At 36.5% G+C, this 25,828-nt stretch overlaps 1 pseudogene; it reads right to left on the bottom strand.

Annotated features, from left to right (window-relative positions):
* Positions 1–25,828, bottom strand: LOC129034601 (elongation factor 1-alpha 1-like; annotated as a pseudogene).

Below are 25,828 nucleotides of genomic sequence, written 5' to 3'. Positions count from 1 at the left end.
AGGTATTAGGGATAATATTCATTTGGCCTTCTGAGCTTTCTGAGCAGACTTGGTGGCCTTGCCTGCTCCAGCAGCCTTCTTGTCCACTGCTTTGATGACACCCAGGACAACTGTCTGTCTCATATCATGAACAGCAAAGCGATGCAGAGGTGGATAGTCTGAGAAGCTCTCAACACACATGGGCTTGCCAGGAACCACATCAATGATGGCAGCATCACCAGACTTCAAGAATTTAGGGCCATCTTCCAGCTTTTTACCAAAACGGCAATCAATCTTTTCCTTCAGCTCAGCAAACTGGCATGCAATGTGAGCTGTGTGGCAATCCAGTACAGGGGCATAGCCAGAGCTGATTGGCCTGAATGGTTCAGAATAATCACTTGAGCAGTGAAGCCAGCTGCTTCCATTGGTGGGTCATTTTTGCTGTCACCAGCAACGTTGCCATGATGAACCTCCTTGACAGACACATTATTGACATTGAAGCCCACATTGTCCCCAGGAAGAGCTTCACTCAAAGCTTCATGGTGCATTTTGACAGATTTTACTTCAGTTGTAATGTTGACTGGAGCAAAGGTGGCCACCATACCAGGTTTGAAAACACCAGTCTCCACTCGGCCTACAGGAACAGCACCAATACCACCAATTTTGTAGACATCCTGAAGAGTCAGGTACATGGGCTTGTCAGTTGGATGAATTAGTGATAGGATGCAGTCCAGAGCCTCAAGCAGTGTGGTTCCACTGGTATTGCCATCCTTACAGGTGACTTTCCATCCCTTGAACCAAGACATGTTAGCACTTGGCTCCAGCACGTTGTCAACATTCCAACCAGAAATTGGCACAAATGCTACTGTGTCAGGGTTGTAGCCGATTTCTTAATGTAAGTGCTGAGTTCCTTAATGATTCCCTGATATCTCTTCTGGCTGTAGAGTGGCTCAGTGGAATCCATTTTGTTAACACAAACAATTAGTTGTTTCACACCCAGTGTGTAAGCCAGAAGGGCATGCTCTCGGGTCTGCCCATTTTTGAAGTTACCAGCTTCAAATTCACCAACACCAGCAGCAACATTCAGGACATTACAGTCAGCCTGAGATATCCCTGTAATCAGGTTTTTGATGAAGTCTCTGTGTCCTGGGGTATCAATGATAGCCACGTAGTACTTGCTGGTCTCAAATTTCTACAAGAAGATATCAATAGTGATACCACATTTATGCTCAGCTTTCAGTTTACCCAAGACCCAGGCATACTTGAAGGAGCCTTTCCCATCTCAGCAGGCTCCTTCTCAAATTTTTCAATGGTTCTTTTGTCGATGCCACTACATTTGTAGATCAGATGGCCAGTAGTGGTGGACCTGCCTGAATCTACGTGTCCAATGATGACAATGTTGATATGAGTTTTTTCCTTTCCCGTTTTGGCTTTTAGGTGTAGTTTTCATGATGCCTGTGTTCTGGCAGCAAACCCATTGTGAAAAAACTATCAACTTGTTTTTTTTTAACTTTAACTTCTCACACAAATTAACAGCTTTCTGTTTGCCATTTGCATGTTTATTTCATGCCATGCTTGGTTAGAATTAAAATTGCCTCACTAGTTATGCACTTCAAAATTTAGTACTTCTTCAAAGACCTGCAGGATGACTTAATGAGTATGGAATGCAATTCTCTTCTTTAAATCAAATTAAATGTAAGTTTTTTATGTTCAATACTGCAAGGGTACATTGTGTATGCAATAAATTGAGAATAACTCAATATAAAGAGATGATTTTATGTCTTCCATGTCTAAAATATATGCAATATGATTGGCTAGCTATGGATTTTTACTCCTGGTTTATAGCCACAGGGGAATTTTTAAATTGCAACACTGTAGATCTATGATATTGTGTCCCCGAACATAAACAGCAACAGGGCCCAAATAAATCAAAGCTCAAGTTTCCTTTTGAAAAAGAGACTGTTGTAAGAAAACAATCTCTCCTTGTTATCACCATGGGATATATCTATGGACTTGAGAGGTCATATTATCATTCAAATCTTTAAAATCATTTTTTCAGGGTGAAAGAATAATCAAAAGTAAAGCACACTCCTGAGGGTCATGCAATTTAGTTAGCTCTGAAAGCAACAGTACTAAGTAGGCAACAGTGGCCAGGAAAATAGACCTATAACTAGTTAAAATAAAAAGTAAAGAATCTTACCGTCCTTACATTTTCTTATCAACATAACAAGAATTACCACAACCATTAAACTGATCAGTAGTTCTAATTAAGAGACATAAAACAAAGATTATAAACATAATGAAACTGACCTAATCTGCTATTATCGATGTTCACATACTTATTGACAACTGAGATTGACACAAATTTATTAATCTTGATTTGATAATCATTGGCAAGTTTTTCCTTCAGAAAATCAGTAGTTGTGTACTTACTTTAATTGAGTATTTGTTTAGCTATGTTGGTTTAGAACCACAATACTTACAAATTCTAAATTTAATTGTGTTAAGGTAAGAAAATATGGTCAATTTGAAGAGAGTCAAATTTTAGAAAAAAATGAAATTGAATATTATTTAGAAACATCAATAAGTCTAATTATTGAAAATCAAATTTTCAGACACAAATCTGATAAATGTTAAAATTGATTTTATTTGTTCCTTTTTTTAGCCACAACAAGGCTGTAATTATTTGCACTAATTCTGTTTAAATGTACTGCAAACTTTAGTCAAAATGTTAGTAGAAATGTTTCCTTCATCAAATATGTAGATAGAGATAGCACTTTCAATTTGAGAAAACAACAGTTTACGAGAGTAAGTAATAACTGATTTAAACTGTATAAAATTGGACTGGTCTATTATGATGCCTAATTATACTAGTTGTATAAAATTTCAAACCACATATCAAATATTCAGCATCTCTTGAGCAAGACAATATGTAAAATGCTGTGGGAAACTCAGACATGAAGAGTACATATTTATATTGAAAAATCCAGTGTTTGCTCAAGGATAAGGCTTTATTTTGTGTAACTTCATTTATTTTGAGATTGAGAGCATGGACTTTATAGAGTTAGAGAGGATAGATTCAAATCTGAGACTAGTCGGTGTCATAACTTCAAATTGGAAGATTGAAAATAAGTTATAACACTTTGAAGTCCTATTCTATAGTGTCATCTAGATTTGATAAAAGAATGTCTCACTTTTCTTATCTTTTTTCCCTCAAGAATCTTTTCTCATTCTTTATATGGGACTCACATATTTTCTTGGCTGTGAAGTTTGCTTTAACTTTTCTAGATAGTTTTGGCATTTTTGTTCTCCTATTATGTAACTTTCCATAGGTAGCCCTATTTAACAAAAATTTTTAATATAAATACATAAATTTGTTCTTTTATCTTAATCACCTCATATATCATAGTGATTAGATAGAGCAGTTAAATTTTTTTAATGTTCAGATACAAACTGGATTGAGTTTATTTTTGAGGTACAGATTGAGCATTCCTCATATGAAAAACTAAAATCTGAAACTCTAAATCTGAAACTTTTGCTCTAAAATCTGAAACTTTTTGAGTAATGACATAATGCCAGAAGTGTAAAACTTCACACCCGACCTCATGTGATGGGTCAGAGTCAAAACATAGGCAAAACGTTGTTTCGTGTGCAAAAGTATGTAAAATATTGTATAAAGTTACTTTCAAGTTATGTGCATAAGGTATTTATGAAACACAAATTTTTTGTTCAGACTTGGGTGTCATCCCTAAGACATGTCATTGTTTATGAAAATATTCAGAAATCTGAAAAGATCTGCAATCGAAAACACTTCTGTTCCCAAGCATTTCAGATAAGGATTACTGAACCTATATATGTAAAGGCTTTCTTCTCCTCTCTTTCTTTCCCTCCTGTCATTTTGTTCTCTATGTCTTATTCTGATGTGTCTTCCCTGATCAACAATTCCCTTTTCTTTTTTCCCACAGACTCTTATTATAAATTAATAAATGTCCTAGAATGTATATGGACACTTGAAAAACACATAAAGAATATATATATTTAATTAAGAAAATAATATATAATATTGTATTCAATGTTGTATTAGTCAAAGTTCTCTAGGGAGATGGAACAAATAATATATGTATAAAGGAGGGTTTCTTAATTATTAACTCACACAACCACAAGGTCCCGCAATAGGCTCTCTGCAAGCTGAGGAACAAGGAGAGCCAATCCGAGTCCCAAAACTGAAGAACTTGGAGTCCAATATTTGAGGGCAGGAAGCATGGGAGATAGCATCCAGCATGGGAGAAAGATATAGGCTGCGAAGCTAAGCCAGTTTAGCCTTTTCTTGTTTTTCTGCCTGCATTATATTCACTGGCAGCTGATTAGATGGTGCCTACCCAGATTAAAGGTGGGTCTGCCTTTCCCAGCCCAATGACTCAAATGTTAATCTCCTTTGGCAATGCCCTCACAGACACACCCAGGATCAATACTTTGCATCCTTCAATCCAATCAAGTTGATAGTCTATATTAACCATCACAAATACACCACTTGTCAACTTGAACCCATACACATCTCCTGAGATGATATATAATCTTCAAATAAAGAAAATAATAAGGTCATAATTATGCCTAACATAATACAACTATCCTTCACACAACTGGAAATGCACCAATCCCCAACCCAAATGCTATTAAATAAAGTTAACAATACTTAGGTACTGATATGAAATCAATAAATTTTATGTCACATGATAAAGGAGAAAGAAAATAAAATGAAGATATTTTCTTAGTAGAAGTGTATTCACGCACAAACATGTCTTTAACAAAAGAAGGAGGAAATACTCATGATAACTACAGTCCTCCTTTCTGCAACTGGTCACGTAGTTGTAGATGGTATTGATGACTACCTTCTTCTACTACACATCCTGTATTCCCTTTGCCTTCAGCAAACATCCCAGCAGGTTATGGTTATTTTCCTGGCGGAGTGACCCAAATCTTCCTGAAGGGTCTGGGACATTTGTAATCTTGCCTGAATTGGGCCGTTTTGGTTTCCCATTGACCTTAATGACAGGACATGGTAATATTAAGAGACAGCCTAATGGATCTCCTGTATTCCATGTATACTCTTCCTTACCTCAGTTGTGGAGTGATAGACTGATTTCATCTTGATACTCTGGGTCAATCACCACAGCCAACACTGTAACTTCCTTCTTAGACTATTGACTTAAATGTAGGAGGAGCCCAAAGTGTCCAGGTGGCAATCTTAACTTCCAGTATAGTGGAATTATTGTTGTGCCTTTTGGTGTGAGCATTCCTCCCTCTGAAACTAAGACTTCTAGGCCAGTAAGATGTAATGTCATGGGAACAGGAAACAAAAATTTTGCTAGTGGATCACTAGGGGTGATGGTGAGTGGTGCCACTTCCACTTCCACCCCTTGATTCCTGAACCCATTAATCCTGGCTATGGGAGAAACAGTATCATATATTGGACACTGATTCAGGGCATACACGGCCTTCTGGAGAACTTTGCTCCAGCCCTGCAAAGTTTTGTCACCTAGTTGTTGTAATTGTGACTTCAAAAGGTCATTCCACCAGTCTATCAATCCAGGTTTTTCAGGATGATGGGGAATGTGGTAAAACCAATGAATTCATTAAGCATGAGCCCACTGCTGCACTTCTTTAGCTGTAAAGTGAGTGCTTTGGTCAGAGGCAATGCTGTGTGGAATACCATGACAGTGGGTAAGGTATTCCATGAGTCCACAGATGGTAGGTTTGGCAGAAGGATTGTATGCAGGATAGGCAAATCCATATCCAGAGTGTCTATTCTGGATATGGAGAAACCTTGCCCTTTCCAGGATAGAAGAGGTCCAATATAATCAACCTGCCACCAGGTAACTGGCTGATTACCCCAAGGAATGGTGCCATATGGAGGGCTCAGTGTTGGTCTCTGTTGCTGGCAAATTGGGCACCCAACAGTGGCCAAAGCCAGGTCAGCCTTGGTAAGTGGAAGTCCATGTTGTTGCACCCGTGCATAACCTCCATGATGGCCACTTCATTCGTGGGCCTATTTGGTGATGACAGGGCTGGCTGGGAAGGAGGCTGAGTGGTGCCCACAGAACAGGTCATCCTATCCACTTGATTATTAAAATCCTTCTCTGCTGAGGTCACCCATTGGTGAGCACTCACATGGGATACAAATATCTTCACAGTTTTTTACCACTCAAAAAGGGCCATCCTACATACCTCTTCCCCAAATGTCCTTGTCACCAATTTTCTAATCAGATTCTTTCCAAGCCCCTGGCCATCCAACCAAATCACTGGCTACAGTCCATGAATCAGTATATAATCACACATCTGGCCATTTCTCCTTTCAGGCAAAGTGCACAACCAGGTGCTCTACTCGAAGTTCTGCCCACTGGGAAGATTTCCCTTCACCACTGTCCTTCAGGGATGTCCTAGACAGTGGCTGTAGTGCTGCAGCTGTCCACTTTCGGGTGGTGCCTGCATATCATGAAGAACCATCTGTGAATCAGGCCATAGTCTTCTCTTCCTCCATCAGCTGATCATAGGGAAATCCCCATGAGGCCATTGGTGCAGGCTGAGGGAGAGAAGGCAGGGTGGCAAGAGGGGAGAACATAGGCATTTGAGCAACTTCCTCATGTAACTTACTTGTGCCTTCAGGATCTGCTCAAGACCTATCATGTATATACTACTTCCATTTGGTGGTGGAATTCTGCTGTGTACCACCAACTTTAAGGCTAGATGGGTTAGAAAGCATCTAGTTCATGATAGGTAGTTCAGGTTGCATGGTAACTTGATGATGCATAGTCAAAAGCTCAGATATAGGCTGTGATGGTTAATATTCAGTGTCAACTTGATTAGATTGAAGGATACAATATATTGATCCTGGGTGTGTCTGTGAGGGTATTGCCAAAGGAGTTTAATGTTTGAGTCAGTGGGCTGGGAAAGGCAGATCCACTCGTAACTGGGTGGGCACCATCTAATCAGTTGCCAGCAAATATAAAGCAGGCAGAAAAACGTGAAAAGGAGAGACTGACCTAGCCTTCCAGCCTACATATTTCTCCCATGCTGGATGCTTCTTGCCCTTTAACATCTGACTCCAGGTTCTTCAGTTTTGAGACTTGTATTGGCTCTTCTTACTCCTCAAGCTTTCAGACAGCCTATTGTAGTACCTTGTGGTCGTGTAAGTTAATTCCTTTTAAACTACACACACACACACACACACACACACACACATCTCCTATTAGTTATGTATAACTAATACATATATCCTATTAGTTTTTTTCCCCTAGAGCACCCTGACTAATACACAGGCCAAGAGCTGTCTCTCAAAAGGAGGATAGTGTTCTGCAGATGATGGCAGGGCCTTGCTCCAAAATCCTAGAGGCCTCCACTGTGATTCACATACAGGGGCCTGCCAAAGTCTCCAAACTGCATCCCTATCTGCCACTGACACTTCAAGCACCATTTGATCTGCTAGGTCATCTGCCACTGACACCACAAGCACCGTTGGATCTACTGAGTCATATGGCCCAAGTGGTAAAGCAGCTTGCACTGCAGCCTGGACCTGTTGCAAAGCATTCTCCTGTTCTAAACACCACTTAAAACTGGAAGCCTTTTAGGTAACTCAATAAATGTGTCAGAGTAACACAACCAAATGAGGAACGTGTTGCCTCCAAAATCCAAATAACCCACTATCTATTATACCTCTTTCTTGGTTGTAGGAGGAGCCAAATGCAGCAACTTATCCTTCACCTTTGAAGGAATATCTTCACATTCCCCATACCACTGGATCCCTAGAAATTTTCCTGAGGTAAAAGGTCCCTGAATTTTAGTGAGATTTATTTCCGATCCTCTGGCATGCAAATGTCTCACCAATAGGTCCAGTGTGTTTGCTACTTCTTGTTCACTGGTTCCACTCAGCATAATGTTATCAATGTAATGGACCAGTGTGATACCTTGTGGAGGCGAAAAGCGATCAAGTTCTCTCTGAGTAAGATTGTTACAGAAAGCTGGGGTTTTCATACACCCCTAAAAGGGTAGTAAAGGTATATTGTTGGCCTTGCCAGCTGAAGGCAAATTGCTTCTGGTAGGCCTTATGGACAGGAATGGAGAAAAAGAAATTCGCCAAGTCAATGGCCGCATACCAGGTACCAGGAGATGTGTTAATTTGCTCAAGCAATGAAACCACATCTGGTATGGCAGCTGCAATTGTAGTCGCCACTGGATTAAGCTTACAATAATGCACTGTCATTATCCAAGATCCATCTGTCCTTTACCTGGGCCAAATGAGAGAGTTGAATGGGGATGTGGTGGGAATCACCACCGCTGTGTATTTCAAGTCCTTGTTGGTGGCACTAATCTCTGCAATCTCTCCAACGATGCAATATTGTTTTTGAGTTATAATTTTTGTAGGTAGAGCCAGCTCTAATGGAAGCCATTCAGCCTTTCCCACCATAATAGCCCTCACCCTACCAGTCAGGGAGCCAATATGGGGGTTCTACCAGCTGCTAAATATGTCTATGCCAATTACGCATTCTGGCACTCAGGCACTGACCACAGCATCAGTCCAGGGACCCACTGGACCTACTGTAAGTCGGAATTGAGCTAAAACTCCATTAACTACCTGACCTCCATAAGCCCCTACTTTTATTGGAGGACCACATTGACATTTTGGGTCCCCTGGAATCAATGTCAGTTCTAATCATTTCCCATCCCCCAATGCACGATTACCTTGGTAAAAGGCCAGAAGTCTCCTTGGGGAAGGATGGGACAAAGATTCACTGCATAAATTGTTGGTAATGTAGTGGGGTCCTTCTTCAATGGGACTCGGCCTCCCCATCATTCAAGGGGTTCTGGGTCTGTAAACTGGCTCATGTCTGGAAATAGATTGAGGGGCAATAAATCTCTGTTTTTATAATTTAAATTAGTCTTTTGTCTATTTGATCTAGAAGTTTTCTGCTTGTATAAATTAAGTGGGAATGTAATAGGCTTATCAATTTCACTTCTAGGAACACCGCAATTAATTAGCCAATGCCAGAGCTCTATACAAGTCAGACTCTTCTGATTGCCACTTTGCATCTGCTGTTTATTATGGTAGCCATGCCTACCTTGTCTTTGATGATTGTGTGCTGCCACTAGGCCCCTGCCACCTTGGGATGCAGTTATTCCCACTGTATTTAAATTTTGTAGTTGAGTGACTGCAATTTCCACTGTTAGATCTAACATACAGAGAAAAACAATTACAGGGCTCTTCAAAAAATGCAGGTGCTGCCCTCACAAATCTATTTTGCAAGGCGTTAGTCAAGAGTATATTTTATGGACCCTCCCAGCTGGGATGAGTATATCTAAAGTGACTAATCCACTCCACCATCCCTATCTCCCTAAGGCTTTGGATCACTTCCTCTACCTTAAACCAAGGGAGATCAGGTATTTCCAGCTCACTCACAGTGAACCATTTTTTAATTCATATTTCAGATAACCAAGCAAATAAACTACTAGAACTTTTTTAACTCCCCGAGCTGCAACATGAAATGCAGAATCCTACTTAGTGGGCCCAAATCAATAAATTCTGCCTGATCCAAATCTATGTTATTTCTACCATTATCCCAGACATTAATGTCCATTCCCCTGCCTGTTCTCTAAAACTCAAGCAGTTATTTTATTTTATTTTATTTTAGTGTAGCACACCTCCTCATGGGTCACACTCTGAACCTCACCTCTAGGGACCTGCTGGGACTTTGGTCTAGTTATAGGTCTAGAAGCAAACTAGGGTGTTGGGGGTAGCTCCTGAGGAGAATCAACATTATCTTGCCTGGTAACTGCCTCAGAGGAGGCCATCACTGTTGCCTTAGGCAGCATAGGGTTTATCTCCTCAGACAAAGGTAGGAAGGCTGATGGCAGTGGGGGTCAGGGAGGGGATGTTGCCACTACTGGGGATAGGGAAACTGTTTCTTCTGGCAAAAAAAAAAAAGGTTCATCAAAGTTTACAAACTCAGTATGCGCAGCTTCATTGGGGTCCTCCCACACATCCCCATTCCAAATTGCGGAGTCCCATTCTTTTCCAATCAATCCCCTTACTTTAACAGTAGACACCTGGCAAGGCTGTGCCTGCACCTTTTGGTGAAGGTCAGGCACTTTCATGACAGGAGCTAGTGTGTGTTTTTCCACAATTTCAGCTTTTTCTCTATAGGAGATAAAACTCTCACTCAGGGCAATCTTAGCAGATTTGAGGCTCAGTATATGCTTCTGAAGCTGGAAGACAGAATCTCTGAGTTAATCATTTTATTTCATCACTTTGTCCACCAAACTTAGGAGCAACCAAGCAGCTTCGTCATGTTCCTTGGTTCTCCACCTATGGTCAAAGGTATTATGTGTAGAGTCATTAAACTCCTTGCCTCTCATGAGGGTTAAATCAGGAGTGTCAGATGCATATATATATACATATATATATGTGTATATATATGTATGTGTGTGTGTGTGTGTGTGTGTGTGTGTGTGTATATATATATGTACATATAAAGGGAAGTATCTTAAGTGTTAACTCACATCATCACAAGGTCCCATAATAGGCTATCTGCAAACTGAGGAGCAAGGAGAGTCAGTCCACATTCCCAAACTGAAGAACTTGGAGTCCAGTGTTTGAAGGCAAGAAGCATCCAGCACTGGAGAAAGATGTAGTCTAGGAAGCTAGCCCAGCCTTTTCATGTTTTTCCACCTGCTTTATATTTGCTGGCAGCTGATTAGATGGTGCCCACCCAGATTAAGAGTGGGTCTGTCTTTCCCAGCCCACTGACTCAAATGTTAATCTCTTTTGGCAACACCCTCACAGACACGTCCAGTATCAATACTTCAATCCAATCAAGTTGACACTCAGTATAAACCATCACAGATGTTATTCCCTTCCACTTATATTCAGTGGTATTTTATTTTTAAAAAGACTTATTTATGTTGTGTACATAGTTTAAGTTACTCTTTTGACTAACGTGTTTTCTTCTGTAGTTAGCATCTATATTATTATTTACCATCTTGTTAATGATACATATTAGATTGTTTCTGTGTTATAGTACTCAAACAATGCTGTAATAAAAACCCATGCAACTCTTTTTTTTTTTTTTTTGGAAACCATACACTAGTTTTCCAGAATGAATATCCAAGTGTGACTTGCTAAATCATCAAGTATAACTATCTATAATTTCACCAAATTATCACTCAAGATATGTGAAGATTCTCATTTCCTTCACCATCATTTACTATTACCCGACTTCTACATTTTTGCAAAATCAGTTGAGTATAAAATGTTTCTTTATTTACTCTTTTTCCAACCAAAAAATTGAGCTTCTCTTCTCATATTTGCAAGGCATTGGATTTTTTCTATAAATTGTCTTTTTATATACTTCTTACAATATTCTTCATACCAACTTTTTTACATTTGTAAAGTACCATTAATATAGTAGACATTATATTATCCCATTACTTATTTTTCTGTTATTGCAATTATCTTCACTAAATATTTTACCCTTTCTTTTTTTTTTTTTGACAGGGTCTTGCTCTGTTGCCCAGGCTGGAATGCAGTGGCACAATTATGGCTCATTGCAGCCTCTACATCTCAGGTTGAAGTAATCCTCTCACCTCAGCCTCAGGAGTAGCTGGGACTACAGGCACGTGCCACTATGCCTGGCCAACTTTTTTGTATTTTTAGTAGACACAGGGTTTCACTATGTTGCCCAGGCTGGTCTTGAACCCCTGGGTTCAAGCAATCCACCCACCTCAGCCTTCCAAATTACTGGAATTACAGATGTGAGCCACTGCATGCACCTGGCCTATTTTATTCTTTCTCAAGATAAATTCATCAAACTTTTAACTAATTATTTTTAATTTTAGAAAGCTTTCATTTTATGTAATCTTGTTTCACTTAAGAGAATAAAAATAATTTTTGGCCTTTCTTTCCAGTCACATGGTGAAAAGGAATGTTAAATACAGTGACTTCTAAGTTTCTCTTCAAAGAATCAGTATGTCAGTATATTTAATTCTTTGTTCTCCATTTTAAAGTTTAAATTCCTCATTCTTGTCTCCTTGCCCCTAATTTCAGTAAATAACTTTCCCACCACTTCTAATAGGTAGTTCCCATCTGTTCCCCTGGTTACCTACTCTGTCCTGAGTCACCCCAGTCACCTGCTCTGACCTGAGTCAACTTTAGTCACCTGTTCCGCAACTGTCTTTCCTGCTGAAACTGCTCACCCCACTAGTTTTGCTCATGCACCTGCTCTCTTTAAAATAGCAAATCAGAATTAGCTTAGACTGTGTGGTCCAACCATAGCCAATAGGGGAATAACACAATAGTAGGGGCTATCTGTGTCAGGGATAAGAACCCCTCCCCTCCCTTGTTCAGGTGTGCTCTCACCATTGCTCCATTCGCAAGACACACCCTTCTATAGAAGTGAAATTGCCTTGCTGAGAAAATTCATGTTCAAGTGCTATTTCTTTTGTGGCATCGAAAATTTATTTCCAACAGTAGGAACAGAAAAATTAAATCATTTGGTCAGAATTATCCATTCAGTAGTGAAGCTGGATATCCACAAGTATTTTTTAAATGAAGAAAGTTCCACTTGTTAAGTTTCAATAGATTCCATCCACACCATTGGAATGGGTAAGCATGAAAACAGGAAATGTCAAAAAGGGTATGCTAAGATATAAAGAAAATCCCTAGTTCGGGACTGGGGGATATGGGTAGCCCATTTGAATTTTTGTTTTGCTGCAAACCACTGGATCAATTTTTTTGCTGAAGCAGAAAACAAACACGTGAATTAACATATAGTAAGAGGTAAACAAAATACTTTGAGGCTTGGGGAAATAGTCAAGACTAAGGTAATAGTGACTAATTGTAAGGTCACAGCAGAAACTAATGCTGTTTCCATCACAATAACAGCCCCGAACAATGAAACCCAGGAACCAGGCTTGACTACAATGGCTACTTCTGCCATCACACCTTACTGAAAGAGAAAAGAGCTTATAAAAGGTTTATTTGCCAGAAGCTCCACAAAATATAGAGTTTCAGCTGCCCTCAAACACCCAAAACTTCCATTGCAGGTTTCATTCAGAGAAGATAGATAGATTAAAGGATAGTATGGGAGCTTCTGAGTTTATACCATCTTCCCAGTAGTACACATGAAGAAGAATTTTCAATCCCTCAGAACAAACAGCAGAGATTATATGAACATTGAAAATGTGTAATTTAAATTACTCCCTCTCATCTCAACCTATTTATTCATTTCTTCAACAACTATTGCATGTCTACTGCATGTCAAGCACAATAGGAGGCAGAGAGATGTAACAATCAGAAGAAACAGATGTTGAATTAGCTCTCATAAAATTTGAAATTTAGTGGGGGAAACAGACACTAATAAAAAAAAAAAAAAGAAACTAGAAGCAACAACAGCATTCAAGACAACGGAAACATACAACTGTGATGTACCTGAAATATATGTATAGTGAGTTCTGAGGACAGGTACTAGGCAGATGTCACCTGGCCAGAGAGATGAAAGTTTCAAGGCATAATCTCTATTTGGGTTAAAAAAAAGGGGTGGGGGGTGCGGGCATGAGTATGGGCTACCTGGGCAAAGAGTAGAGAAAATAGTATTGTAGGCTTACGACTCTAGTGAAGAGAGTGAGGGTGCACTTGATGCAAATGACTTTGGAGAGATTCGTAAAAGCAAGATCATGAGGGCTTTCTTAATTACAACACATTTTTCTTTATATCCTTAGAATAGTGAGGGTGGCTGTGAGTTTTCCTTTTTTTTTTTTTTTTTTTTTCCTGAGACTCTCTCTGTTGCCCAGGCTGGAGTTCAGTGGTGCGATCTCAGCTCACTGCAACCTCTGACTACCAGGTTCAAGTGATTCCTCTGCCTCAGCCTCCTGAGTAGCTGGGATTACAGGTGCGTGCCAACACACCTGGCTAATTTTTGTATTTTTAGTAGAGACAGGGTTTCACCATGTTGATCAGGCTGGTCTCGATCTCTGACCTCGTGATCTGCCTGCCTCGGCCTCTCAAAGTGCAGGGATTACAGGCGTGAGCCATCCTGCCTGGCCAACTGTGAGTTTTAATGGGAGGATGGCATAATCAGATTATCATTTAAGAGAAACAAAGAAACAAACTATCTACTATACAGAAAATGCATGTGAGAGAAAGAGAAATGGATTAATGAAGGCTACTTGGGAGTCTACTTCTGTCTTTAAAGTGAAAAACTTTAATGGCTAGAAGTAATGTACCATTGGAGATGCAGAAATACAGATCAATTTGTGGAATAATTAGGAGGTAAAACTAACAGAAATATTTGATATAAGGTTTGAAGAAGAGAAAGGTGTCAAGCACAATTTCTATTTTTTTCTGAAGTGGAATCATGTTGGTTCACATTCATGAAAAGGATGGAGACATCATAAAACCAGGTCTGGAAAAGAGTCCTCTTTTTAGTTGTGAACATGTAAAGTTTGAATTATCCTAAAGCAAATAAGAAACAAGAAAAATATAGAGTTAGGCTTGAGAAACATAGTAGACCATTATCTCTGTGTAAGTGGAATTGAAGTCTTTGATAAAAATGAGGACGATTATTTTAAATGGAGAAAAAGAGCTTTTAATAACCCGAAAGAGGAAAATGCACCTTCTAAGAAAAGAGAGGGGGCTCATGAGGAAAAAGACAAATGAGGAATGTTGCTGTCAATAAAGCCAATGGAAAACAGTTTAAAGAAGGATAAGTACTCAAAAGTGTGGAAAGCTTCTGGGGTCAAGGAGAAGAAAGAAAAAATACAAATGGAGTTAGTTACATGGAAATGAGTTGTGTTTTATTGAAGTAATGGAAGTTGAACCTGTTTTGCAAAAGGATGATGTGTGAAGGAGAATAGAGAAAATGGTGACAGAAATTTTAGAAAACTCAGTGCAAGAGTTTGACTTCCTCAATTGTGGCCTCGATACCCTCTCAGTTCAGTAAGTGCAGGCAATTGTAGGTTTCACCTCTTTTGTTTCTCATTCTCAGGACAACTGTCCTTGCTTCCTTGAAGACTGGTGTCTTGAAAACTACTGTTTCTTTTCTTTTTTTTGTCCATTTTGTTTTTGTTTGTAGTTTTGTGTTTCTTTAAAAGTGAGAAGTTATACCTGGTTCCTGATACTCCACCTTGGCTGAAAGTAGTTCCGTTGCCTACGAGATTGCTGATGAACTCAATGTGATGTGTAAAAACTGTAAAAAGTCAAGAGTGACTCCAAGGTTTGGGCTTGAAGTACTATAAACATGAAGTTGCTATTAATTGAGACAGGAAAAACTCCCAAGAGAAGGGTCTTTAGAGGAAGTGTTATTCTTTACCTACAGTTATCAAATCTTGCTACAGATTCAAATTATCTAGTGAGCTTTCTACAAAGTTCCTGAGGTCCTCCCAAAAATACAGCAGAAACTTTGTAGTGTAGTGTCAGCACGTTGGTATTAAACAAAAAATACCAAATTATTCTAGTGTTCAGCCAGCGTTGAAAACCCGTGATACTACTGCTTGTTTCACTTTATTTTGCCTATAAATCACATAGGGATCTTATAAACTTCAAATCCTTATTCAGTTTGTCTGGGTGACAAACCTAGTTGGTCCACATTTTCCATAGCAAGGCACTGCTATTCAAATTCATGATAGAGCTATTTCACAGTGAAGGTTAATCTGATACACTGTGTAAAGCATTTGTATTAGCTCTTCTGTATTAAAAGATATATGACGATAAAGGATTCAATGGTTAATTAAGTTTGGCAAATACTGAGTTAAACAAGGTTACAGAGATTTCTTTATTGCGGATTTTTTAGAGCTAATGCCTTCCTAAAGTTACTTCTTCCACCACCCATCTTCATGGAGCATATTACAGGATTAGGGATTTGCAAAACCTACTATCCTGTACTAATGCAGAGGTTGAGCTATCTACAAATAATCTTTGCTACTTGCTTAAAAGCTTAAGACTTTACTGAAATACTTGTTTAACATCTTTGTTTTCAGTTTTTTAATCTGATTCATGACTTGATAATCCATATTTATTTACAAGTCCAAATAGTTTTTACAAAAAACAAATTAATCTTGGTTTTGGATTGTGAAATAATTTTGTTGCACATGCACATATTTGTACTTTAAAAAGAACTTAACAAGTGATTTTTTTTTCTTTGTTCCTCCCTGTAGTGTTTTGTGTACTTTAAAAAAAATACTTGCTTTTGCATAAATTCATCATATATTGTTTGGTGACATATTCTCATTTATCAGCATTTGGGAAATATATAAAATACAAAAGAAATATTCTTTCCAAAAAATTACACTGAGGTTTTGTTAGTAAAAGATATTGTGTAAATTGTCTTAAATGCTGATTACAGAAATATTATGCAGATAAGAATTCTAGATTAGCAAGAAAATAAATTACTTCTTCAAAAATCTGTGATGAAACACAAACATGCCAGGATTTTACCAGCCTACAGGTGAAGAGAAGCTCATTTTATGTTGATACTTAAATTATGAAAGGTCTTAGCTTCTGATAACTCATGAAGCACATGATACCTCATGTACTTCAGAACCTTCTCTGACATCTTCAGCACTATTAATGTTAAATATTTTGAAACTGCTCCAAGTGTGATTGTGATTCAGAAATACTCAGGTTTGTATCTTTTTCTGTACTCACCTCTTCAAGCTGATATTTATCCATCCAATGTATCTATTCTTCTACCAGATGAAAGGATGTAATTAAGTTAGAAGACATCAGCCAATGAGTGGCACATCCTGGGGTGTAAAGTAGCTGTGAGAGCTGAGGTATAAATTGGCTAGCCCTACACCACTACACCAAAGATACATAGAATGTGCCAAGAATCAAAACCATCTACATAGCTTGTAGTTTACACTAACGTAACTTACTATTCTATTGTCTTCATAACTAATGTACTATATTAGGAAACTCTTGCCAAGAAGATTAAAGTTCTAAATAATTTCATTCTGGAAATTTTCTGAAAAGCATACCAACTCTTCAATAGGAAATATTAAACAATAGTTTACACCTTAGGACTCTCAATTTCTTGCCTCAAATCATTTCCTTGCTCTTTGTACCAATTTTCAACTATTACACAATAATTCTTACCCTGGTCTAAATGGGCCCCTTCATGTAAAGACACCAAAAATCGACTTCAAAATCTTCATAAATATCACAACTCTGCTATTTCTTCTCAGAGATGTTACTAACACACTGTCAAGGTAGTGAACTCACATTGAGAAATGATATTTAAAAAAAAATTCTGCACATTCAGAGCTTTCTGATAAAGAAAATTGGCATGCTCTAAGGATAGAGAATGACTTCTTTTTCTTAAAATGATGTACTCCTTGTATGCTGAAATGATAAATGTAGAGCTATGTCTTTACATTTCAAAGGGTAATAAACCTAGAGCCATTAGTCACATTCCCAAAGGTTGAGGGAACCTAGGAGATTTTGCCCTTCCCTCCCAAAAAGGTTTGTTTATGTTCCAGAGAAAAAGATAAGACTACTCTCTTGGCCTGGTGCGGTGGCTCATACCTGTAATCCCAACACTTTGGGAGGCCGAGGCGAGGTGGGAGGATCACTTGTGGTCAGGAGTTTGAGACCAGCCTGACTAACATGAAGAAACCTCGTCTCTACTAAAAATACAAAATTAGCCAAGTGTGGTGGCACACACCTGTTATCCCAGCTACTCGGGAGGCTGAGGCAAGAGGATCATTTGAACCTGGAAGGCAGAGGTTGCAGTGAGCCGAGATCATACCATTGCACTCCAGCTGGGGCAACGAGAGCGAAACTCATCGCAAAAAAAAAAAAAAAAAAAAAAAAATTCCTATTCTTGAGACAGTCTTCTTCTGTCACCCAGGCTGGAGTGCAGTGGCACAATCTCAGCTCACTGCAACCTCCACCTCCCAGGTTCATGTGATTCTTCTGCCTCAGCCTCCCATGTAGCTGGGATTACAGGTGCACACCACCAATTTTCTTTCTACGGGGGAGTAGAGGTGAATATGTCAACACCTATATAAGCTTCCAGTTTTATAATTTTGGGTTCTTCTGCTATTGCATGGGTCCCCTTCCTCTACTCACCCACCTCTATCCATGACACACACACACATGCAGGGTACATCTGGCTCTCACCACTTTGTCACATTCAGGAAAACGGAGTGTGACCAAATGGTACAAATATATTCTGTAAGTATATAATTGGTCTTCCACTGATTCAGAAACTTTGCATTTACTGTCAAAATAAATAAAATATAACGATTGATGTACTCTCTACCATGGTAAGCAATAAACAGCATTGTCTTACTAATAGTTTGTTTTGGTGACATTATGTAAGCCAGTATTCAATGGTGTTAAATTTCATAATGGATTTGTGGAGGAAAAAAAGTCACCCTTCTCACCCATTCTGTTTGTGAGAGCTCAGAAAACCACCTTGGAGATAGTGAAGGTGCAGAAAGTGCCACAGTCCTTCAGGATTGACATCTTTTTTTCCTATAATCCTGTAAAAAATAAAATACAACAAGAAATTCAACAAACAAAAGACGTGGATATCAACTCTTGAAAATGGATATCTAAGTGCTTTATTGTTCAATCTGTTCCCCTAGTAACTCCAATTATGACTCAGCAAAGACATCTTCCTGAAATTTAAAATGATTTCTATGGCCCAATGTACTCGCACATGGCAGGTAAGAAATGGAGGGGAATGATGCTTCTCTACACCTCCAGTAAAAATCTTTACTAACATTTGTTTCAAAGGTTTTCATAGGGAACCTTGTGTTACATTGCTATTCCTATGTTGGCCAGAAAGTTGTAGTCAGCCTCCAACAATCTTTCCTGTATTCTCTATGCCCACTAAGTCTTCCCACCTCTTTGTATCATACCCTGGTATAATCCTAAACTCCTAGTGCTAAATTCATGCAAACACTCAAGGATCTCTTCCATACTCAGTCATCGTAGCTTGAACTCCCATATAGTTAAAGTATTTTGTTTTGTTCTTTCATTTTAAAACACATATATCAGTGCTTCTCAAGGTTCAAGTATACAAACTACCGCAGATCTTGTCGTATTACAGATTCCGATTCAGTAACTCAAGGTAGGGCTTGATCGTCTGTCACTTCAACAAGCTCCCAGGTGATGCTGCAAGGATGATCTGAGGACTACAAATTAAGTAACAAGATGCAAGAGAAAAACAGAGCAAATTTCAACAAAATAGAATAGCTTCTAACAAAACATTCTAACATAAAATGAATTATTATTGATGATGATGTCGAAGCCACTTAGGTTAATACAACCTGAGATTGTCCCTCAACGAGAAATTAGTAACAACCACATGCCAAATCCTTTCCTCTGCCTCCTTCCTTCCCTTCTTCTATTCCCTTGTGTCTAAATACCTATTTTAATTTCTGTGCTTACTATTAATGCTTTTTACCCCTCTCCATTCAACTTCTAAGAAATGATTTTTATATTTATCCTTATTACTTTCATACTAATTTCCTAATTATCTAACTATACTTCTGTACGTGAACCATCAAACTCCTCCACATTCAGAATGATGTGGGCTATCAAAAGGAATGGGCTATCAATATCGGGCGATACATTTTGAAGGATGTGAAAAAGATTCTAGCGTTATGAGCCAAGCTAGACAAAAAGTTACAGAATATTCTCCCAACAGTAAGTTTCCCAAGAGGAACTTAAACAATTCTTTGGTGATTAAAAAAAAAACAAAAAAAAAACTCTTCCCTATTGTTGTCACCTTACTTATTGTTTTCACATGTACACACACAACTATATTATGAACATTGTATTGCCTTTACAGAAACCATTTTAAAGACACTTTTTCATAAAATAAAAATTTAGACTTATTGGTTTACTGAATTTTTTTTCTTCTCTTGTGTGTCTTTCTTTTACATATTTTGTACAGGTACAGGGATGGGGATTAAAATATGGAATGTTTTCTGGAAATTGTTTTGTTTGCAAAGCTTAAATACATCTTAGTTTTACGATTTTTTTTCCAGCTGAGGCTGTAAAAGGACATATGAGGGAAGCTTATGGTATGAAAAGCTATTTTTTTCATAGTGTTAATTAAAATGGCAATTTTCCTACAGTTTTCTTCTGCTCCCTTGTTATGTGATTAAGAAAAAAGGTAAAAGATGGTTGAAAACAAAATCAGTATAGGGATTTTGAGAAAAGTACTATAATTTTTTTAAACCTACCAAGTTAAAAAAAGAGTTTGGAGGGCAAAACAAATGCTCATAGAAAGATTATAGTTTTACAAAATGAGGTTCTAGAAAAGTGATTAGATTGGACATACCAGATATACAACTGATTAAAAAAAGTAATGTAAAACTTAATTTTGAATGTTATTGCTTATTATTTTCTACCTATGTTCTTATAAAACTAATTATTTTTCTTGGACAATGTTCAAACCGAGAACACACTTTCTACGTTGAATTAGGTGCTATGCATAGCACATAACTGGGAATGGTATGCACTGGTTCATTGAGTTTATAGTCCCAGGTAATATTATTGTGTGATGCTTCAGTGAATATGGTATACCAAAGAGGCAAACAAACTCTATCAGGCACCTGTGTGTCATTTATTGTACCAGAAGAGGTAACAGAAATTGAGCCCCAGTGATCTGGAAGAAGATGTTTACCTCTGATGGATGAGCACCAGAAACTAATTTGCTCACTGTAGAGCTGGATGATGATTGTGGCAATTTGGCCTTTATTTCTTTTTATTATGGGTTTATGATCATAAAACTACCATTTCTATGCTTTGAAGAATCAAAGATAATATTCAAGTATAAAAGAAAACAAAAATGCATACACATAGTAAGACATGGTCACACCAAACGCATAGTCAAACCTCAAAGTTCATGCTTTTCTGATTGATTTTCCTGTCAGTATTCATCAGATAAATCAAACTTATAAGTGTAGAGGTCTGCTTCTTGGGATGACCAAATTAAAAAAAAAAAAAGCCTATGACAATCTACTTGAGTTTGACATTGACATAGGGAGATGTACATAAATTAATGAATCAGCTTAGTTACCTGGAACCAATATTATTTAAATTCTTCTGTGAAGATAACTGAACCAATAATTTTAATCATGGATATGGATACCCTCTGTTTTACTCTAACCTACTACTTGTGATATTTCCTCACTGATTTACTGAGACAAAGAATCCCCAAATATTGGGATGATTCACCACTCTTTCTTTTACATATTCCGTGAAGGGTGGAGGGTGGTGTGCAATAAATAGAGAACAATGTTTGAATCATTTAACAAAATGTCCAGATAATTTTCTCTCAGGAAAGAAATGATAAAACTAATATGCTTGTCATAACTATTATTAGACAGAAGCTCTACTAGGTTATTTGCCTATAATTTCTTATTTAATTGTAAAAATGCTTAGGAATACATTTAATGCATATCCTACCACTTTGGAAAAATCAAGAAAATTTAAATAATTCTCTTTAATTTAAATAATTTAAAAGGAGAATTTAAATAATCACTTGTGTGTTGTATGCACGTCATTTATGTTTGGTCATACGTACACATTAACCGTTTTTCTGTAGATAAATTATAGGAACCAAGAATGATTGGAAATCAAGAAAAAAATGTTTTAAGAAAGGCTTGTGTGTTTAGGTAAGAATAAAAAATGCATGTGTTTAAAGATTTGGTAAATGTGTTTTTATAAGACATATAAAAATACTACTTCCTAAGTGATAGCATCAAAATCGAACAGGCAAAACTCCCAACAGTATATTTAACTCATTTTTGTCACTAATTTTAATACTATACACCCCAGGAGATAATGTATATTTGCTTTAAAAATGTTTTAATTTTCACTTATATGAATAATGGATTTTTGAAGGATGTTTTTGAGAATTATAACATATTATCATTAATTTAATAGTTATATTTTTGACTTATTTTATAATTTATTTCACATGGCTCTTAATGTCTTATATGACTTAAAAACTTGATTACTTTTTGGAAGCTCATATGAATTGCCTTTTAAAATTTGTTTTCTCAAGATTTATTTATTATAAAGTAGAATAAAAAGACTGGTGAAAAATACATAAATGTGATTAATTTATTAGAACACATTTAAAGCATTCAATACCAGTCAGAAAAGCTCATAAAATTATAGTGACTGTAGATGTATGGATGTCATTGTTCTAGTAAATAATTCTAAATTAACATATTTAGGTTTTTACTTGCCAACTTCAGTAGCTGAACTTTAGAGTAAAATAATTTTTCTTTTCTATTACCCTTATTTTAACTCCTAATTAAGGAGAATATGGATTCTATAATTTGAGTATATGCCTTTTTACTATGAGGTTTAACCAGAATAATTATAGTTGATTTCCAACTTTATTTAGTGTGTATTTGAGTAGAAATAATGAGCTCCTTAAATATGCCTGATTTTAGCTGCCTTTTAACACTTCTACCTTTTCAGTAAATATCCATTTCTACTTACCCAGAAGAAACAATGTTTTGAAAATCAATTATAAGCTCATGTGTATGTATATTGATCTTATTTACCTATTCTTATTTAACTAACTATAACAATACTAACAATAACAATAATAAAATTCCTGACTTGACTTCTCTGCATTCATTTAATTGAAATAGGCTCTATCTATTAAAACTAATTCCCACCTATATAAAATCTATTTCATTCTTTTGTTTATGGCTTCTATCTTTTACAGCATTATTCAAACAATCTATTGTTGGAATCAAAATAATTGTACATAGAGTGAATACATCATCTCATTGAATGCATAGATTGAGAACAATAATAAACTTAACTCCGATTTTCTTTTATAGTTAAAAAAAATAACCAATTCATTGCAGACTTAAATACTTTCTCTGAACTTAATCACAATTATTAACATACTTTGGTAAACCAAGGAGTGCAATAACTAACAGCACTATAAATGGCACAAAATAAATCTGAAAGTATTTATGAAATACTAGTTAACTATTATCCAGAGCTTTTGCTAATTACCTGTCTTATAAGAAGAGATAATGGGAACTTTATATCAGTTATCTGTGATTTTCTTAAAAAAGTCCTGATACACATAATTCTGGGTATCAGAAATGTTATTTAAATTGTTCAAGTTTTAACAACTAGCAGTTTTAAGCTAACTCCTTCAACAGGAGTCAGAATATGAGTTCAGTGTTCCTACAAAATAACATTTGTATATGTTCCTTGCTTTCACACTGTTTCCCTTTCTCCTGATATGGACACAAATACCATAATGCCTGCAAACATAAATTTATGAAGTTTACATGTCTTTGAAAATGAGGCCTTCTATCTATCCTGACTTGCAAATATAGTTCTCTATGTTGCATTTCTGAATTTCTTCTAGATACCCAATCGACACTTGATAATTTGAAATATTATTTATTTATAAAGATACACCATTAAATAAATTTTAAAAAATCATTTATCAGTGCATTATTATTATTACATTATTATAATATATAATTATGTTATTATTATTATCTGCATATTATTATTATTACTTGGTAGATTTTAATTATAAAAATAATGTTTTTTGCTTTTTTTGCATTATTTGTATTCTGTTTTGAATGTTTGATAAGAATATGATTTCTGATATATACATACCTTTCCAGTAGATGGTAGTACAGATGTTTATAAGAGAGCATTCAGTAGTATAGACTTCAAAAGGAGAGAGAAATTTTCAAACTTGAAAATAGTATATTAAAAAAACTTAAATATTGTATGAATTATGAGGGACAGGAGAATTACAGGAACTGATATATTTAGTTTTAACAGTTAAAATTTAAGAAATAGTGTTCATGTGCTTGTGTTGCTTCTGAGCAAAATAAATTTTAAAAATCAAACCACCAATCCTCAGGGCACGAGTCTCCAATGTTTACATGTGTTTATTATTTTTAATCCAAACACTGCTTTGTTCAGAAATCCTATTCAATGTGACGTCTCATAGTCAATGCAATCTTCAATTATATATCTTCAATTTTTATTTATTGTTAACTAAACAACACTGATATTTTGTATCCCTTGAGGTTTTCCAAAGTAAATCTTTTCTCTTTAGTTTTGTTGATGTTTATAGTTTGCCCTATTAAGGGCATTTTTTATTTAAATACATACTATAAATCAATGAAATTGCAAAGATAAAATGTTCAGAAATTTTCCTGGCCAGGTTGTGAAAAGAAAAGAAACATAATCACAGTGATTATATTTGGATAAAATATTTTAATGCCAAACAAGTGTTTGATTGAGGAGATTATATAAAGAAGAGATAATTATTTATATGTTTTGATTGGTACAGATAACTATGCGTGGTTAAGAAGGAAATCTTAGCCTTGTGGTTTATACATATGCCTACAACAGTTTGTTCAGCACTTTCATGCACAGCACTAGTCTATTTTTTATTATGCTTTAGCCTTTGTATAGTCATTGGTGTTTAATTAAGCCCCACTAGGAACAAGTGTAGAAACCACTTTACAAAACTACTTTGATTCCACTCTACACTGTGGCATAAACACCATGTGCCCTAGAATAATTATGAGCAAGTGGCCTATTTGAAGTGAAGTGCACACAAAGCAGCTTGGTTGTATGACCTGCTATGGGGATTATTTAATAGCTCCTTTTGGGGCAGGCCCAGAGTTACACAAAGATAGCAACCTCTGCTGGCAATTCTGCAATCATCTAGGTGGACAGGGAGGCACCAAATGGTCCTTGCACTAACCTTGTACAGAAGGTTACTCTGGTATTTTTAGGTCAGGATGAAAGAGTAGTCTGACATAATTCTTCCAGGCATTTTCAAAACTAATAGTAATTTTCAATTATTTTGCTATTCTTTTGGTTTTAACTGTTATATTTTTTGAAGATTTTTCTTTCATGTGAATGACATTTACCTAATATTGTTAAGTAATTGTTTTGTTAAAAAATTGTTACCTAATACTTTTGAAAGTTTTCCACTTTTAGTTGAAAAAAACTCTTAGCAGCCATCTTCGAAGTTTTAGTGCTAGTTTATTTTTATTTTTAAGTCACACAACCTTGTGTTGAAAGGAAAATTTAGAGAACCTCATTATATAAATTTTTAAAATTAGGTTTTCTCTGGTCAATTGGTAGAGTGGTTGGGAGGTTATAAAACTCTTTTCTTTTCACCTGTTTTCTATTACATTTCCATTGCCAAAGGTAGCTTGATACAACACATGGAGGCTTAAACAAGAAAAAAAGAGAGAGAATACAGTATATTTGATATCTGCTTTTAATTCTACAAATTATTTTTAAAAACTTAGTTCAAAAATATCAAATTACATAGAAAGTGACCAAAAAGCAATTTTTAGGATTAGCACTGAATATATCTTCACAGGAGCCTATATCGATAGAGATAGCTAAAAACATATAAATGTAAGCCTCATGCAAATACATACATATATATTGATAAGGACTATACCATTTATTGTAAGAAACATTGACCCTAGCAAAAACTCTTTCCACTATCTTCATTTGCACTTCAATGTATTATTACCCAACACTCTTATCATATATTACTTCTTTATCATCATTATTTTTACCACAAGAAATCATTTTTCTCTTTTAGAGTGATTTACTCCTACACCTACCCTACACATAATTAATAGGAAGGTATTACTATAGTCTGAAAATTGGTCTCCATTTTGCCTGTGTCTCTTGTGTTTCTCCCAATCTGTTTTATATACTCAAATTTAGATGTATATATAAATCCAATTTTTGCTGAATCCAAACTTCCACAACTGAGTTCAACTATCTTTTGAGTCTTACCTCCAT

The sequence above is a fragment of the Pongo pygmaeus genome, chromosome 3 (assembly GCF_028885625.2).
Source record: "Pongo pygmaeus isolate AG05252 chromosome 3, NHGRI_mPonPyg2-v2.0_pri, whole genome shotgun sequence".
Lineage (NCBI taxonomy): Eukaryota > Metazoa > Chordata > Mammalia > Primates > Hominidae > Pongo > Pongo pygmaeus.
The sequence above is the reverse complement of the archived record's forward strand: the minus strand, read 5'-3'. Positions and strand labels throughout refer to the sequence as shown.